The sequence below is a fragment of the Triplophysa dalaica genome, chromosome 21 (assembly GCF_015846415.1).
Source record: "Triplophysa dalaica isolate WHDGS20190420 chromosome 21, ASM1584641v1, whole genome shotgun sequence".
In the NCBI taxonomy this organism is placed as follows: Eukaryota; Metazoa; Chordata; class Actinopteri; order Cypriniformes; family Nemacheilidae; genus Triplophysa; species Triplophysa dalaica.
In genome coordinates this window covers 4,788,539-4,809,231 of record NC_079562.1, presented here as the reverse complement: position 1 = coordinate 4,809,231, position 20,693 = coordinate 4,788,539, and positions in this window count along the sequence as shown.

Sequence of the window (20,693 nt, the reverse complement as noted above, 5' to 3'; positions counted from 1 at the left end):
TATTATCGACCCACACTAGCTGGGGAACAGCTACAGGTCAATATATTGTTCTTGCGGTTATTATTATAATGATGGCATTTATTATTATTTTTAGTATGGTCCTCTTTACACTGTTCATTTTTATCCTTCACTATGACAAGTTAATAAGTACAACGCTTTAGGAAAGAAAACAAAGCGAGACTGAGAGAGAGAGACCGAGAGGGCCAATAAACTTGTCTTTCCATATGGTGGACTGTAAAGAAATGCTGACCAGCAATATGTCCGCTATAAACGTGATCACTCCATGAACGGTTTAGTTAAAAGTCTCCGGGCTCTGTGTTTGGCTGGAAGATCCTTCAGTGTCTCGAGATGCCAATTACTCATGTGGACCCACCAGCAACCAGGATTGTGCTTGAAATACTTAATGCCATGTTTCATCCATCCAACACAATGCCATCTTTCAAAAATAGACATCCGTTATGGTGCACAGCTAGTCATCAGCCATATGCGACGATATTTGCCAGGATGAGTAAGAGCCCAGGGATCTTCTGTAGAAGTGGAAGTACATGAGGGAACTGAGTCAAACACGCTCTTCTGCTGAATCTAAATGACCCTGCTAAAAAGACCAGGCATTTCTATTCTGGTACAGGCTGGTTAATACTGGTTAGGGGTGGTTTGGGAATGATGTCGTATATTATATTGAGAATGCCTTTAAAGGGACGGTTCACCCAAAAATGAATGTTCTGTCATCATTTACTCACCCTTTTAATTTTAAACCATTACCTACTTTTTTCTGCAGAACAGAAAATAAGATATTTTGAAAACTTTTGGTAGCTGTACAAAGGCGGTACCCATTGACTTGGTTTTGTGTCCATACAATAGAAGTGAATGAGCACTGCCGTCGTTTGGTTACCCACATTCTTAAAAATATTTTATTTTGTGTTCTGCAGAGGCAAGGATGTCATGCAGGTACAGATTGGATTTGGAATATAAAAAGGAGGTACATTTAAAATGACATAAACATTTAGTTTAAATATCGCTGCTGTATTTCTGAAACCTTGTATCTTCTTATTTTAAGATTTGTATTTCCATATATAAATATCAATGGTCACCTTTCAAGTTCGTCAATGGGTTTTGCAAATATACAACCAATTAAAAAGTATTTTAAAGGAGCTAGTCAACTCTTATAAACAGTATTTATTCTTTTGAAAGATACAGTTTTTTACATTTCCTGAAAAATAGAATATTTAGATATCCAATGGTTGAGAAGCAAAGCAATGTTACTTTAATATACATATTAATTCATTTATTTATTTAATTCTATATTTTATTTTCACATAAACAAATTTAACCAAAAAATGTGTCAATGTTAAATTTAATTCAAAAGGTGGTGGCTTGACAAACCCATGTTTTAAAGTTTGAAGGTTTCATGCTGTGAAGAAAAACAAGTAGACAGAAATGTCACGGTCTGATTTGTATTTAAATTAATAAATTCTGAATTCTTTGTATTTCATAAGTCGTTCCAAATCAAATTCAATCTCAACTTGTCGGGGCGAGTGATTAATTCAAGTCAAATTCACATTTTTAATACCAAAGGAAGCTTTTAAAATTCTAAATTTTAATCGGGAAAATTGCATCCAGCAGATGACACTGGTTGATCAAGGACATCATGCTTGTTAAAATAGTTAAAAATCCTGATGTCAACACCAAAATCTAAAATCCAACACATGCCAGTAACAAGCAACACTGGTCTTTATATAAGTCTGTTTTTCTTGGTTATCCAAATACACCAAAACCGAATGACCTGGTTTATCAGAAAGTAACCACACAAACTGAACTTAATAGCAAAAACCTATTAGAATAGACAACAGACTAAGCCAAATAAGAAGCAGTTTACGTCCGTGAGAGTTCAGTTCTGCTCAAGAATAGACTCAGGACGTTAGCTGTCATTTAACACAAATTGCCCGCCAAGCCAGTAGTCAAACAACCTCGTAACACTAGACTTCTTCACACGCTCTCTCTTTCTCTCTATCCTCTGTCAGCTTAAATGACAAGTGACCTAAAATCTCACCTTGTGTGAACTTTCAGCGTTCTTCCTGTTGATACGGCTGTCAAGTGGGGATGGGGGCACAATCATGCGCCAAAACGAATACAAACAATGTTGACAAACAACACAAAGAGGAAAATTCACCAATACAAAGAATAAATACTGGGAAAAGATATCAAGGGCATAAGCAAAGGGAGACCTGCAGAGAGACAAAAAAAGAGATTTGAAGACAGCGTTTATTCAATTTCTTATCTTTTGCCTCTTAGTTGTCTAATAAAGCCAATTGTGATAATCATATGCATGGCACTGATCAGCATTTTATTTACAGTAATGATGCAATTCATAACATTTGTTTCCATTCCACAATGCAAACATCAGTTCTTATAAAAGCTGAAATATGTTTTTACCTCAAATCAAAAGTCACTTAAATTCTAACAATAATAACCCATTTAAAAACCAGTTACATTTTGTTACTTAAAAAAATGCAAAACCAATTTAACTTCATTTTTAAGATAGTTTAATATAATTTAAATTCAAGTGACTTATTAAAAAAAATGTTTTATCTTTAAAAGAAGATTATTTAACAAACATATAAAGTGACTTCAAACTGACATATTCCTGTGAATATATATCTGACGTCTCAAATTACAAACATTTATAATTTGAGATTATATCAATATTAAAAATGCATCTTTGTGAGCAGATTTATCAAATAGATTTACCAAAAAGTTGCAGATTGCTGTTTTAATATGGTGATTTAGAAAATGAAGCAATAAGGATTCTTCCTTTCCAGAATATGGATGTTAAACCAGTGTCCACTTACTTTTTGAAATTGTAAAGACACTTTACAAGTTGATACTTCATATGACTGACTGATAGCAGATGGGGTAGTGTTTAGGAAACATGTTTAATTGCCTGTCACAGCAATTCTGTTTAGTGCTGTAAGTGTCACAAAATGACAAACTTGATGCTTAACAAATTCTAATTGGGGAACCCTTCGATCCTCAAGCTTACAAACTAAGAAGTCATCCAAACTACCCCTGTGTACATGTGGCACAATGGCACAAGCTAAGCATTCCCCGGATGAAACTTTAAGAGGGCTGAATAGAAAAGCAGATATCATCATATATGATAAGAAGGGGACGTCTTTTATTTGTTATGTGCGTGACATTGGAAGAGACACGGTCCTGGCGCCACATAAATCATTTTGACAGTCCAATGGATTGGTAATGGATTAAAAAACGACAAAAAAGCATGAGAATAGTTACCTCTTCTCCTTCTCGCTGCAAATATCCCATGAGGCTCTGCTTCACTTAAGATGTATGTAATTACTTAATTTCATCCATCAATGATAGGCGGGGTGAAAGAGATTTGTCAATCATCTACGGCTATATCGGGATGGCAATCTGTAATGAACATATGTCATGATTTTTGCATGTGAAACAAGTTAAGTCACTCATGAGGAAAATCCACAATGGTGTGAACAACTTCCACGTGATGTCTGCATTAACAAACATACACACAAACAGACGTATGTGCACAAAGTTCAACCATAATTTATCACTCTAATGTGTTTATGCTTTCAACTGAAATGTATTGAAAAACAGAAAAGGATAAAGATTTAAGTCTGGAATTGCTAACAGTGGAAAAACGATATGAAGAAGAATGTCAACAAAATCCAATTTCTGTTCTTTATAACACAAGCTTATTAGAACATGCACATCAGAGACAATATGCATAATGCTGGCCTTTGGATAAGTTTAACAGAACAAAAAAAAATACATCAATCATTATTTTGTCAGAAATGTTACAGGGCATTAGATGTCAATAGTTTGATTTTTAATTATAACATGGAAACTGTAATCCTGCTAGATTAAAAACCTTTTTGTTATCTTTTACTAAATTTCTTTCCTTAAATGAGCATTTTTTTCTAAATCTCTGTTTTGATTGTTTGAATTTAAAAGACAATGACTACCATACTGTCCATGCACATATAATGTCTTCTGTAATTTATTTGCAATAACAATAGTTTAAATGTACTTGAGGTAGATGGGTGAGAGAGCATCATAGAGAGAGAGAGACAGAGAGAGAGAGAGAGACTATGACTAAAATTCAAGGTTTAATTTTCCTCACCGTTAATAGGACACAAGATTTTACAGCTTGTATAAAGGAAAGGGTGGCATTGGGTAATAAAGAGAGAGAGAGAGAGAGAGAGAGAGAGAGAGAGAGAGACCATCACCTCTTCGGAGTTCAGAGGCAGAGGTGGTAAAGAGCAGTAAATTGTTTCATTGGACCCTGCTCTAAGGCCTTGGGGCCAATCGGAACGTAGCAGTGATTATGATGTCATGTCTGGCCGATGCAAACATAGATCCCCAATAGAGGCAGGACTACCTTAGAATAGTGAATTTTTTTTTGTCTACAAATATGATTCATACAAAGGTTATTTGAAAAGAATCTGAAGTACTTGTTATTAGATCACTTGAGGCAAAAGTGAAAATGCATTGTACTCTAAAACAACATTTCTAATCACAGAATAATTCACATACAGTAGCAGAGGGTGGCCTATTATGGTAGTCACTAACAATAATTATATAATAATATGAATCTTTACTGCATCCCTCAGATACACCCGTTCTCGGAACGCTGCCACTTTATCAACTTAATTACGGTTGGACATTGTATATGACTGTTAATGTAAATTGTGTTTATATGTAGTAAATTCAAGCTTTATGCTTAAATCCAGATCTAGGGGTGAATATGACATAAACATACTGCAAATATAGATTTTATCTGTTAGATGCTAATAAATTATGGAGGCATAAATATAGCTTTTACTCACAAAAATACAAAAAAAGGAATTCACGAATGGACGTTTTCATGGTCCGGTAAAGAAACAGATTCAGGTGTCAGACGAAGATGATTGTATTTTCAGCAGATGTATATAATCTGGGCACTTTCACACAGGCTTTTACTGCATATAACAAGAGTGTGTGAAAGCTCTCCCCAGCTATACTGCTGCAACACTATGATGGATCGTCCGTTTTACCCTCCCTTCTCTATTCTAAACTGTACTTTCTGTCCAATTTTACCTTTTGAAGCATCAACTTTTACCTGATGCACTTATTCATCAGAAAAACGCTGAAGGTTACAATCTCCCACTTATGTCTCTTGGCGCTGGCACGATTTAGAAAACGTTGATATTTGAATCAAAAATATTAGCTCAGAGAATCATTTATGGAACCTGACTGTAAATGATATCATTACACCAGTAGGTGGCAACAAGGTGGTGTCCTTTTATCAATTAAAAAGGAATCACTCATGAGTCAGTAACGGGTTATGAATAGACAAAGTGAACCATATTGTCCATTATTAAATTTGCATGTCTACACATCCACAGAAAGCCTACAAAGCGGAATCTATTATGAATCTGCAGTATTATGAGGATGTTTTTTGTCAATTTATGGTGTTTTTGAATGAGACAGCCTTTGTTTATGAATGTTAGAGATCACTTGTTCAGTGCCACTGACATTCAAAATCAATGTTGAGGCCTACTCAGCAGTCCATAACAAGAATGATTCATTCACTCAAAAGATTTCTTCACAACTAATCCCGTCATCTCTCTTCTTACCTGCCCTCCCCTCTTTTCATACAGCTTTCCTCTTTCCCACCCTCAAGGAGGCAAGCTGATTGTTTGACTTTTCCGGTCCGCCACAGTGAAAACACAACAGATGCATCTTCCTGGTTCAATTACGGTAGTTCTGGCCACATCAACTCCTCCTCGTAAAACAGTCCATCTATCCTGCCGACAGTCTGGCGGATGACCATGGGGTGGGAGGGGGCACAGGGGGTGTGCACTAATGAGGGAGCCAGAGGGGACTGTAAGATTGACAGGATGAGCTTCAGTCCACCAGGGTCAAAACAGAGTACGGTAAGGACATTAAAAATGGGCAAGAGCAATCTCAGGGCACTGTAGTCATTTATTTTTTTAAGGAAGGGTCCCTCTGTGGCTGGGAGAAAATTATGAATGTGATTTTCCGTGGGCTTGAAATACGGCACGGGCAATTTTTATTGCACAGATTACCTGTCATTTAACGTCCTCCGTTTAGACAGGCAACCGAGGGACTTGAACAGCTATTTGAAACTGTGAATCATTATAAAAACTGGTAAAAATATACAATGTAAATTCAGTTATTATATTGAGGATTTAAAAAAAGAGGATGCTTTGATAAAAATGATACTTTATTCCGTCACACTTTCGTACCCAAGGTGACTTAACGTACATTTTTGAACAGTCCCCAAAGAGCATCTTTGAATTCAAAATTGACCCTATTTAACTATTTATAATACACGTTCCTGGTCTTATTATGCATGATTCATTATTGCCTGTTACTTCAAAAAAAAATGTCAATATATTTTTCATCATAATTCACTGACTTATGGCACCTCAATGACTTTGAAAAGGCCAAGTTAACCAACATTCTTACATCTATTTAGGCATTGTTATTGGCTAATTCTGTGTAAGAAATGCTGCAATCAGTTACTACAATAACAGAGCATCCAAAATTATAGAAAATAATTATAGATTTGAAAAACAAACGCTCAATTTACAAAAAACTGATTGGTGTATCCAAACTCTACAAACTCAAATTCAGGCCTATTCTTGTATGCAGAACAGTCCTCATATTCTATTAAATTCCTGAAGGACAATGAAATTCCCTAGTGCATATTTCCCATTTGAATATCCTGATTTATGTCACATTACGGACATAGAATGGCCAGCGTATGCCATTTCACGCTGCCTTCAAGTGTCTGGCCTAAGGGCAAAACAGTGGTAGCATCACAATATAAAACATTACTCTACGAAAGGTTGAGTACTTCCTCATCTCCTCCCGTCATGAGAACGTTCCATCAAAGACTTTTACAAACAAACAAACCAAAAAACAAAAAGCGGCGAGTTAGCTATGAGCTATTCTTGCCAATGACAGGGATGAAGTAATGCTAATTTAGCTGCGACCTTTTAATGAATCACTGCCACGTAAAGCTCATTTGATGAACACCAGGGCGTGCTCGCTCACGCTAGCTGACATTAATTACCGCGGAAACGGGGTGAGACAAAAAAAATGACTGGAAAGATCTATTTCTGCACTGATCATTACTGCCGGTATATCTGAAACAAGACATTTACTTACAATCTGACACATCTGATTAGGATCAAAATGAGAGGAAGGTGAAAGTTAGAAATGTATTGTGTGTGTGTGTTTGGAGGCATAGATGTTGACTAAACAACCTTTATGACGATACTTTAACAAGCCGGAATTAATAAGATTCATAATTAACAGCTACTCCCTGCTTTCCTGTGTGATCGTGCACTGCATGAACTGTAAATGAAACACACACAGTTTTTAAACCCCTCTCATTTGCGTCTGACAGAGTCTACTGGTGCTCGACCCCGGGGCAAGGTTGTGTCACAGTCACCCAGTGTGACACATTGGTCACAGGGCTTCACACATCTGGTCTACTGGTTCCCTGTCCTGGACCCTGGGCCAACCTGCCCCGTGGACCCAACTGTGACAGCAGCAGCTGGGGCTCGAACGCCCCCATAGATTTTTGTGGGGACCCTTGGGGAGCACCCTGGATTAAACAGAGGTCACTGAGTTACAGGCATGATGCCCCTAAGACACACATTTGCAGTGAGCCGATGCCCCACTCGACCAAAATCAAATGCCACAGTACAGAAATAACATCACAGAAATAAATGAACCACCATAATATAACTTCAGTATATAATTTTCATATGTGTTTGAACTATAAAAAGGTAACAGACTAGTTCTTACAAACAATACAACATGTTCAGTAAAAGTTATTCTATTATGCGGTTTCCATCCAGATTTGACTTGTTAGGTGCGTCACAATTTTTATTTAATAGTTGAATTGGTCAGTGACCTAAGATTCTGTAACCTACTGCCTCGTGGGGTGGTAACGCCAGGCGGGCGTTGTTGGGCCACACACAGACGTACGATAAAGCCCTAAGCCTATTTCCCAGACATTTCTCCTGTCCCTGGAGGTGTCCGGAGAGTAATAGAGCAGATAAGTATTCTGGAGAGATCTCTTGAAGCCTTCGCACTACCTGGATCATTCCACAGCTACAGCATAGGTCACTTTACCTGTCAGACAAACAGAGGAGCAGTCTGGGCCAGGTGAGTGACATATTCAATTTTCAATTCAGTCCAATTTTTGCACATGCAGTGCAGTCTGAAGAGCCCTTCTCTAGCGCTTTTAACAGAATTTGTCAGTTCAAACCTTTTAAAAAACATGAACAGTGACAACAGACAGAACAAATTCGCCATGGCAACAATGAGGACGAGGTCTGGCACTGTCCAAGTACGATCCCCACGTCCCCTCAGCCACTGATGCAGAATGACTAGATAGGTCAAAGGAATATGGCTGATGGTCGACTCACTCTGAGGGTTAGAAATGAATTGTCTGTGACTGAATCTTTCCACAAAGGATTAAAAAGAGAGCTTGCTTTTAGATTAAAAGGATGTCATTTAAAGTTTTTAGAAATATTCTGTTGCAAATAAAAAAATATAATTTTCTCTTGAGTTTTAATTCTGTTGGCGCTCGTGCTGACAAACCAGTTCATCATTTTATTCAAAGGAGTTGCGACCTTCATGTCAACGTCATGGTTGCAAACTTTCTTTGGAATTTGAAGACGTTTAAAGATATAGACATTTACTGTACACAGATATTACAGAAGCAAAAAGAAAAATAGAAAGCTTAAATGACTTTCAAGAAATGGTCAAATTGACCATCAACGCTGTGAAAAAACATTATAAAAATATTATATCACCCTTCTGTAGTTGTTTCTTGTAAGTAATTTCTGTCTTTCGGATGAGACGTTAAACCGAGGTCCTGACTCCCCGTGGTCATTGAAAGATCCCATGGCACTTCACGTAAAGAATAGGGGTGTAACCCCAGTGTCCTGGTCAGATTCCCTCCACTTGCACTTGTCAATCATAGCCTCTTATAATCCCCACCCTCTGAATTGGCTCTTTCTCTCTCTCCTCTACGCCTATAGCTGGTCTGTGGTGAGTGCACTGGCGGCGTTGTACTGTGTCTGCTGTCGCATCATCCAAGTGGATGCTGCACACTGGTGGTGGGAGAGGAGAGACCCCCTCATATGATTGTAAAGCGCTTTGGGTGTACAGCGATACACAATAAAGCGCAATGTAAATGCCTCATTCATTCATATCAGTGATTTTTTGCAATTTATAGAAAGTATAATTTACTGCATGAAGTAATGTTAGGTCCAAATCCCAGCTCAACTGACCCAGTGTCATCACGGTTCAGTCTATATCTCAGTCATGGGCGGGCAGCCTTGTGCATAAAGATTTGATTATGTCGATCTCATTTCACACTCATAAATCATCAGGGTCCAGCAATGAGGATTTGATTTAATTTCACTTCACGGGAACATCAGTGCACGAGGGATTGAAACGGACAGTCAAGTGGACAGCACTTAATGCCTAAGAAAGACCTAATGAAAAGAGATCCCGAGGTCCGCGGCAGAATGAGCATCTCGTGGTCCGCCCTGTGATGATGGATGATGCGCCCAGAAGAAGCATTTCAGCTTGCACTGAAGTACATTTCCTCAATGTTTTTAGTCCAAACATCCATTTTGAGCACCTGACACTGTTATTTATCAAACAGCGGCTCGGCAAAGGGAAGGCTTTGTTTTCTGCTGGATTTCACCCGGTCATTATTTTACAGGCCAGGCTTCATGTATCCACCTCGTGCCGGTTTGCTGAAAATATTGTTTGCTTTCTCCCGCTTTCAACCACAGGCTAGAATTCATAGTTCTTGCTGTAATAAAGCACAAAAGCATCAAAAAAAATAAGCCAAGACCGAGAAACAAACAAGGCAATACACAGAAAACCGGGAGTGTAACCACCAGCTTTAAACCTCGCATGGGGTCTCCATGGGAACAGCGCACGTTTGTCCGGCACTAAAAAAGGTAAATGCTGCACATCTGAAGTGAGCTGTATTGCAAATGTAAAAAACATAGCATCACATAGCGTTGATTCTTGCACCATCTTGGGAGGATGGCTGCTAGTGCGTTCAATTATGTTTTTTGTTTTTCTTGTTTGATAAGGAAATAGGACTATGGTAGGTCGGTCTTGCTGTGTTAAAAACTGAAATAGCATCATGCAGGGTTGTTCAGGAAAAAGCCCATGGTTCTTTCACTTTTTATTTCTCCATACATCAAACAAAACAAGTAACTGTACATATCAAAACAATAATAGCAGTGGAGTGGTATCCTCCCAAGATGGCGGCGCCACAGCAACATTGGTCATGAAGTCAGCTTCACATTCTCTATACCAAAGCTTTTAAGTTTAAGTGACTGGGGATTGGAGAAGATAATTCAAAGGCAACGTCTACGTGAAGCTCTGAAGGTCTGTCCTTCACAAAACCCTGCTCTTGATCTCGCCGAAGAGTTTTTAAAACCCGAAATACACCACCAGCCCTCCTGTGAATAACAGGAGTGATATCAATGACAAAGTTGCCGTGGTATCTCTGCTGATATGAATAAGGACATTAGGTGGTGGAATAATTTGCCGATAGCTCGCTGGAGGGGAAGAAAGAAACGGTGTCACTCAGAGGGAACAAAGGAAATTAATTAAATTTGTCACAGCAACAATTCGGTGACTTTGATTAGGCGACTGCTTGGCAACAAAACAGAGACTCATTTGAATTCTTTGAGTGTAAACTGTGAACAAAGATAATGCTTGTCAACACTTGGAGCAAATATTATTGGTGCGTTTAGCGTGGATCCGGAAAAGAAGGACAATCAGAGGACATTTAAAACATACTCTCATTCTTAAACGCTCATACATATACACACAAAGAGCTGAACAAGTGCACGTGATGCTATTCTTTGGTCAATATTTTTAGATGACCTTCAGTCACAAACTATGTATTTTGACTAAGAAAGCTTAACAGAATTAACATTAATTGAACTACATTTGAAAGAATAACAGGAATTTTGTGTTTAACGTTTTATGTAATAGTTAATATTTATAGAGTTCAGCTGCAAAAGCCTGTAAGTGCCGCTTGACATTTTTCTTCTAAAATGATTATTTTAATCAAGCTCTGAGGTTTACATAAAACAAATATTTACTTTAATGGCAAAGAGGACACGTTCCTTGCCTATTAAAGTGAAATTACTGAACCTAAACATAAAAAACTAAAAATAATAAAACGCTAAATTTAGAAGCAATTTTCAAATGGCACTGAGAGGGTTTTTTATCTGGACTCTTCGTTTATATTTATGCATTTGGCAACACTTTATTCAAAGTGTCTGACAGCATATTGTATCAAACTCGCGAGTGGTTTGGGATCACCAAGTGGGCGGAGCTAGAAAGTTGGGTAACCAAAACTCAGTACATAACCGTTTGTGTATCTCCCCGTTAGCAAACAGCTATATTTATTTTATTTACCGTTATTTTATTTTATTTATTTATTTATTTATTTTATTTATTTTATTTATTTTATTTATTTTATTTATTTTATTTATTTTATTTATTTTATTTATTTTATTTATTTTATTTATTTTATTTATTTTATTTATTTTATTTACCTGAAAGAAACACGTTGTCTTTTGTGACTTTATAGGCTTGTAGTGAAGAAAAAGGTTTTTATATGTGTGCACTACAGTGGTGTGGTTCAGGAACCTGTCAATAGTTTGACTATAATATTACTCTCCCCTGTTCCCAGCGCTCTTCCAGCAGGCCCTTCTAAAACAATGACTCACGATCATTTAAAGTAATCTCTCCTCTGAGATTGCCTCGATATGATGATGCAGTGCATTCAGGAAGAAGAACAGATAAAATAAAAGCACGTATAGTAAAGTTCAAAAACACAAACGGGTCCCTGGACGCCGGGGAGTTCTGCCATGCATCACGGTATGATGCCCAGCTGAAAATGCTGACGTTGGCCCCCACCGACTCATTTGCAGCCTCTGATGGTACTTCATAAAACACACAGCGTTGTAAATCTGCAGGACACCACCATAAACAACGGCCAAGTGGGGAAACTTTAGAGAGTTCTACATTGGCCAATAATAGCTTTGTTAGACTCGCTTTTGATTAATCTCTTTGTTTTGGCGCCACACACGCTTACACACAAATATCAGACGCTGCCGATATTAGATCTCATGCAGGAAGTAGCTGGTGCCGGCACCCCAAGTGTGTCATAGCAGACATCCACTTTTTGCAGTTTGATGTTATTTTCCTGCTAGAAGGAAATGCACATGCTGAGAGCAATCATCCAACTTTAGTGAATTATTCTTGTGTTGACAGAAACATCTACGGTCCCCCTTACTCAGATCATGATTAATGCATGCCACTGACCAAAAATGGGCCGGACACATGGTCCATTTGGCTTATAGTCTTGGCACGGGACAGTAGCGCTTGCCGATTCGGGCCAGTCGGGAGAGTTTATGGGTGAATGCGTGCTTACTGGGTTTGGTATTGTTTATACCGTATATATCTTCCTGAAGGAATGAGAAATTTAAATGACTTTCCCGTTTTCAAGAAATAAACATGCGTGGCTGCGCAGGCATTTAACCTAATGGTATATTCCATCCCAACACCTAACCACACACAAGAACCTGACCCTAACAGAAACCTTGCATTTTCACATTTCTAAATAAGCATTGTTTTATGTGTTTATTGAACCTGAGGACCACAAGCTGATCCCTGCGATGTATGTGGATCTCAGATTTTACATGAATGGCTAATGGAGGCTAACCTGCAAACACATCTGAAAATACCGAAATATCAACACGAAATATCACCTGATGCTTTAATATAAGGTTTTTGGTAGTTTTTTGAGATGTTACAAGTGCCTCAAAGTCTCTTCGACAGTTAGTGAAGTTGAACATTCAAGAGGAGGTTGTTCATGTAATCCATTCAATATGATTGGATAAACGGTTGCTTACATCACTCCTTTGAGAATTCTTCTTTACCTCCGTCTTCCTTTCATAGACCACAAGGATCTTAAAGGGACAGTTCACCAAAAATGAACATTCTTTCATCATTTACTCACCCTCGCTTCATTCCATACCTGTATGACTTCCATTCTTCCGCAGAACACAAAAGAAGATATTTTGAAGAATGCTGGTAACCAAACAAGTTAACCACTTAGATATTCGTCAAAATATATTATTTTGTGTACCGTACATGATATTTATACAGGAACTTTCATCATTAGTGATCTCTTAAAAGCTTTAAACTTTTTTAAGTCGTTTTAGAAGACAAATCATAAAGGTTCAATAAATTAATCCACACCTAACGTTCTAACGTCTATCCCCCATACATATACTGTATACGTCATACGAATTCTCTAGTTTGGCAAAAATGTGCCACTCTTAGAGGCAAATACAAAACGCATGACAAAGATATGTATACACACTGGAGATATGGAATGCAATTCGATCATGCTTCATCAAGATGACGAAAGGAAGAGTCAGGAAAAACCATTTTGGATGGATCATACTTCAAATGCCCACAGTCTGAGAGCAGTCGCTCTCCAGGGACAAGATCTGTGCAGTAACCATATAAGACCTGACTGCAATGTGAAACACTTTTCTGTGTATTTATCTGAGTGACAGGACAACAAAAGACAAGGCTGTTGCATGTTTATTTATCTCTCCATATCAAAACAAGTTATTGTATGCTTTAGCAAAAATGAAAAATCATTTATTCCGGCAAAACAGAGAGATAAAAATACATTTTAGTATGTTTTTATCCTTTGACAAGAAAAATGCATCAATCTGCTTGATTGCGTATTGTTGGAAGCTCCAATCTTGAAAGCAAGATATTGGATTGATATGTTTGGGAACATATTGGCATGTCACAAACAGCACCCCCAAATAGATAATAGCACATTTTAATAAACCAAATAAAAAAATGTTTCCTGAATATGAATACCGTCATCTCTATCACCTGAACTGTCACCACTCTGCAGAACCGGTAAATGTGTCCTGTTTGCCAACTTGATTTGAATATTATAGAGAATGAATTCAATTAAAGTGTCCCTGAATTGGCTTCAATGTTTTTCAAATAAAGAAGAATGTGATTGTGCGACATTTAGATTGAAGAGTCGCTCGCGGCAATTGCTCTCAAAGGGGAATACAGTCACTCATTTTCCTGTCTAGAATCGATATCTTCTTGCCAAGATTTTCCAAAGGTGTCACTGCGAATCAGAGCCGAACAGGTGATTGATCATGTCAGCACTCGGATTGGTGAATAAAAGTCAGATATTTTAAATGAAGTCATTGGAAGCTTGCATCATTACCGGCCAAACTAAATTAGGATCTGATTTGTATTGAAAAACTTGCTGTGGCTCAAACAATTCAGATAAGGTAGTATAATATCAACATGATTTGTGCCAGCAAATATCCACTGTTATAGCATTTTGATACATAATGTTCTTGTAATGGGCTTTACTTTGGAAACAACATTCCCTTGAGTATTTGCCAAAGCTACATTTCAAGCTGAACTGGATGGAGAAGCAATTATGTTGGGCGACAAACCAAACGTTTTTGAACAGGTCCCCAATTAGAAAAGAAACAAGAATAATGTGAATGTCTGTGCCAGTAGTAAGAGCAAAATTGAATTGTAAAATTAGTAATTGTTTCATGTTCGTCATCAGTCTAAAGTTGATGTTGCTGTGTCAGGCTGTCTAGGATGCTCAAATATAGCGTTGTTCTTATAAAAGCACAACAAACTATTCAAACTTTTCACAAACATACTAAATGTACTTATGCAATTTAAGGGTCACACAGTACACATACAGTCTTCAATAGCAGAGGTCCGATGTCCAGCTCACGTTTTAATGCGATGCACTTTATGAGACAGGCAAATGATGAATTATCATACAAATATGACAATATGCAAAACGGCCTCACTTTTAAAGAAAAAAATATGTCAAATGACTTGGATTCATCTACTGTTGAAGCCTGTCAGTTGATCCATCTCATATTTTGCCACCAAACAATCTTGATCAGTTTTCTGTTCGTAAAGAGAAGGTGCTTCTAGACCAGCAGGCCAGCCCCCTTCTTACATATTTCTACAAACTGACCTTCTGTCTGCAGGCAGGCTGATGGATGCTCATTCTGTGTTGGAAATGACACTGCAACTCGCCCTGCTGGTCAAACACCTAAAAACGGTTTAGGGAGAGATTCTATTTTAAAAAGTCCCTGGGAATCGTGCCCTTGGGGACAATCAGCAGACTGTTTGTGCTTTGGTTTGTGAGCTTGTATCATAGACGTTTCATAAGCCTGATGTGTTTTCATCTTTCAAATAGAGTATTTTGAACAAGGGTCGGTAAGAAAATAAAAATATGTGAAGAGTTCCTTTGCAAAAACAAAACTTTTAATGCTTTTATTGTGCATTCAAAGTAATAGCAATCGAACTGCACTTGGGTTCTTTTGACCAACAATAATAAAAAATACACTTAATTAACACAGTGATTCTCAAACTTTTTTGCCTTTTTTTGACACTTTGACCCCATTTTTTCAAGTACCCCTTGACCAGACAACAACATTTTACTTTAAAATAGAGTGAACTGAGTGTCAAACCTTTATTATATTTAAATGTATTGATTTATTTCTATGCATCTTTGTGTAAACTTAATTTCATATATAAACACTATTATCATAATTTATTGATTTTCATTATTGATTCCTAAATGTCAGTTTCTCTCACGTATCCACTGCAGTACCGCAAAGTTCCCCTGGGGTTACGCGTACCCCCTCTGAGAACCAATGAACTAACACAATAAAATAACGTAATTTAAGAAAAACATGAGTTTTCTCATCATGTATACCGACTTCAAATTCCATACATTTCTCAAATTTAATCCAAAACATCGTCTGTTAGAAATTAAACAGAACATTGCTATGAATCAGAAATAGTGATTGGCTATGAGTGCTGTACAATGATACTACTAATAGCTCAATAGTGAGGCCATAGCTTAACATGGACAAGAATAAACCACCACCGATTTCCAATCTGCATCACCAAAACTGTTAATGTCTAATAAGATGTAAGTGCAATAAGAAAGTGAGTAAAACGGGTTTTGAATCCAGTGCAGACAATTTAATCAAATGATGTTTGTAGGATTATACATTAATTGGCAAGTGATATCATTTCACCCCCTTACTTATCTCCGCAAATCCGTTCCAGTGTTCTCATAGCCACTTAGACAATACAGACATCTGTTACCTGGGGACTTGGAGAATGCTCAGAGTTCTCCTTCATCTCAACAGCGTGACCTGAAAGTACACGGTTTGAAATCTGCCATCTGTACTCATGGGCTCTCAGTTCTAGATAGTATTGTTTGTGAGCCAATGTGAAGAATCACCTATGGAGACAGAGGAAATGACAACAAGACAACAATAGTATACTTGGTTATATACATTCAGTTCTGGATATAGCGTAAGCGAAGATAATAGAAGATGGTGCAGTTCTACTATTATGATGTGGGAAAATGTGATGTTTAACAGACTGCGGTTCCGCCTTCAAGTGAAAACAGCCAATCGTCAATTGCGAAAGACTAATGGGGAGGGGCTCTGTACAGTGTTGCCAGGTATTTGTGCAGAATCTAGAGTAATCCCCCCAAAAGTGTTTTTTTTAGCATATTTTAAGCCGAAGAAATTATTTATTTCATACATGTCATGTTAAGTGAATTTCTAAATATACTGTATTAGATATTACTGAATGTAACACAGTGATGAAATTTCTGTTTGGACATCTGCCCTATCATCAGGCCAAGGGTTTTAGTGACGATCGCTCAATTATGAAATTAAGAGCCATGGCTCTATTTCCACATCGCAAAGTCACAGAGCTGCGAAATTTGCGGACGAGAGAACACTAGGGAGAAAGTGGATCAATTTCCTGATCCCAGAAATCCTAACACACTCAATTCTAAAGTCTAGAAAATCCAAGTATGCCTGGCCGGGCCCAAAGAGCGGCCACATGACATCTGACTGTGTCCTTTCCAGGTTGTCAGACTAATATTAGACAGAAGCTCTGAGGACACAGAGACTGAGAGAAAGGGAACAATTTACTGCCTTCAAATCCAGGAGAGATTACTTTCTCCTCTCCCCCACCAAATCTGTGACTACACCAGACTAGACTGACCTTTCAGCAAAGTCTCAAAACATGGTGTATGGCGACCCTGTGATGGATTAAGAGTTATATGTTCTGGAGGAAAAAAAGTCAGTGAAGGAACGAGGGAAGGAAGGAAGGCTGGTTGAGGTGGCCATGTCCTATATCACTTATCGCTGAAGGCTAAGGAAAAGGTGAGAGAATGTCTGATTCATCTCGTGGGCCCTTGTAGAGACAAGCTATTCGTCAAAGTTTGTCATTGGCTCGGAGGTAACCTTCCGCACTGAGATGGAACCAGAGAGAGACATGGGAGGGGGATGCGGATTGTCATTTAGACTCCATTTACGAAGCATCTATCATTGATCTGACATTATGTGCCATCAGCCCTGACCAAACATCACAATATGATCTAGGAGTGGACAAATATTGCAGGCATCGACGTTAAAAAGTTAACTGGGTAAAAAGTTTGCCCACAGGGCCAAAACTCACTATATCCAACCCGGTATGAGTTTGTTGTTCATCTGAATGTGTTCTGGATATTAGCAAAATAGAGAATATCAATAAAAAAGTTTGTCTACTACTTTTCCTACAGTATGACCCAGGATGATTTTCATATTCGTAAAAAACACATGAAAAGGTTTTTCTGTCTCTGTCTGTTTTTAAGTCTCTGCTAAAAACGTATTAATTTTCCTTGGTGAATTGACTAATGTAATTTGCCCATTTAAATTTTTAATCAGCTTGTTTTAAATTGTTGACTTCAATGATAAAGCCAATTTTAATGGGGTTGTATTAAATTTGTGTATGGTCTGTTTTCGTATTTGCAGAATAAATGTTTTCTCCTGTAAAGCTCTTTTGGCCGGCTTTTGTAAATGTGCCATACAAATAAAGTTAACTTGAACTTGAACTTTTTAACGTATTGATAGCATCCAAAACATAAATCATCTTACACATAAAAAAATTCACAAATCCTCAAAACTTTTGAGGTTCCGCCACAATAAATCAAATTCAGCACAATGAACAAACAGACAATCGCACAGTAGAACTCAGTAAATGTCACACTACATTTTTTTTTCAGAACTGGATGGGACAATGTAAGTAAACATACTATACTGTATAGTACATTGACATAAAGGTAACATATTTAATGGAACTCAATCTTAAATATTGGTATTTAACAAAAAAAAGTTTTTAGATGCTGTCATTATGTCAATGTTGTACAAATTGGTTTAAAAAAATCCACTAAAGTGGATTAAAATGCTGCTTTATGTAAAAGGATGATGTCATTTCCGCTGAAAAATGAAATTTGTTTGGGACATGTTGCATGGCTCCTCCCCCTTTAAATCAGCAAATAGCCTTTAATTTACCCCACAGCCTGGATTTTAATGAGAAGCTTTGAATGCCTGTATCTTCTAAATTCAAATATGTAATGTTGTATACATTTAGACCAAGCTTGATATCTCTCCAAAAAGAAAGTCGGTTTATAACTGGTCTAACTGGAATGAAGTCCAATGGATGGCAATGAGAGCATTTCCCTCCCGTGTGTCCCGACCAGGGGCTCTTGATGTGCTCGGTATGAGAGAAGCTCCCCGGGGACAGTTAGCATGGATGCAGCTGTCTGAATAGATTTGCAACTGTCATGTTGACGGTCAGTGATGGCATAACTGCGAGGTCCCTAAACATTGTTGACACCACGCAGCGGCTACGTGTTACTGACGACACTCAACCTGTGTTCTCCTTATTTTCATCAAATCACTGTCAAACGCGCAGGCCTACGCAGCTTATCGTGACCCGTTTATGGTCCTACCCTCCAGGGTTTATGCATTGTACTTGACCCCATCAGTGAAGGGACTGCTCATTTCATATTCTCATTCTTCAGCTGTTTCTGTGCCATTGTAAGTTACAGCAAGTTAGAAGGTACTGACGGAAACGTTAAGATGCTGTCTAATCTACAAAGTAATAGTAGAAAACTGCATTGAAGCTTTTATATCAGATGATATAAACTGAACCAGGGACGTACAGGGTGGTGCGAAGGGCGCCTTTTTGATACCCAAAGTGCCCTTTTCACGAACGAACGAATGAAGGGGGACACCCCCCCGAAAGGCGTTTGTGACCAGCCGGAATCCTCAACCAGACGAAACACGGTCATGTATGAGCGACTGAAATGAATTGAACTATGGTGGTACACACTATTTTACAATAAGGATATAAAACCAATGGAAGTCCATGGGTCCCACCGTTGGTCTGATCTTTAAAAAAAAAATCGTAACATCCTTTAAAATACTTTCATTAATGTTCTTGAGAAGAATAAAGCTCAATAAACAATTTAATTTATTTTATTATGCTACATTTACATAAAACTACTTAAGCATAACTGATCTGACAGCAGGGTCATAACCAGCTGAATTGGACTAAATATTTTGCTATAAACAAGACATAAAATGACCTCTGTGCAGAGACTCAAATCAGTGAATCAACTGTTTCACGATTTCTCTAAAAGAAGTTCCCTTGTCTGTAAGCCCAGCAACACAGTACGGGAACATACTGTCTTTTTTGTGGTGTGCACTGTAAAAACAGTTCTTTACCGTGGATACAACATTTTCCCAACATCACTCAATCTCTCTCATTTTCTCGGCTCCTGTGTCCCGCAGACCCAATCATCTCCGTCCAACGCAAATGATGTAATATTCAGCAAGCCATCACTTATCAACATTAAAAGGCCGTTACTGCAAACGCACGCCTGAGCTTTGCTGTAGCCTTCCTCTAACCCACCTTCACATATAAAAAACAGGTCCACAGTTATTTACATGCCACCTACGGGTTTAAATAATGGATGTCCATTTTCTGTACATCGTTCCGGGCTGTTTGTTACTGTAATTTATCTTCACGACACTTACTGCATTCTGCATGCTGTGTCTCTGGTCTCGTGGGCAAAGTGAAAAACATCACATAAACACACGACAGTAAAGGAGATAAGTGACAGCGTACAATTATAACTGCAAATTCAGTATATCTACTCTTTAACCCGCCAGTCGTTGTGATATTAAAGTCCGCCGTGTTGCAATGCACCTATGATCTCAGCGTGCACGAGTGGATACAATGAACCTAATAATGCCAATTGAGTTCTTAGACGTTTATAGTCCAGGCCTCTTCATAAACATTACAGACAATCTGTGCAACAGACTGGCGATAGAACGGCAGATGAGAGCTTTCCCCGCAGCGTAAGAAAGCAAACGCCACCGCCGCCAGTTCATCGGTCCTTTAAGATGTCTCCAGCAGCCAAGGCTGGATGTAATTGCGTGCAAAATGTCGCCAGGCGAGTCTGGCCAAGGGGCCTTTTTCCCAGTAATCAGACGCCTTTCATTTATTATGCGGCTCGTTTCGAGGGTGAGCCTCGACATATTGCAGATCATGTGCCGTTAGTCTCTGCGTCTCCTTGGAAGTGTCCTTACATGTGCCGTTGGGACGAGGGTGACACAGCCCTGCAGTGCCATCAG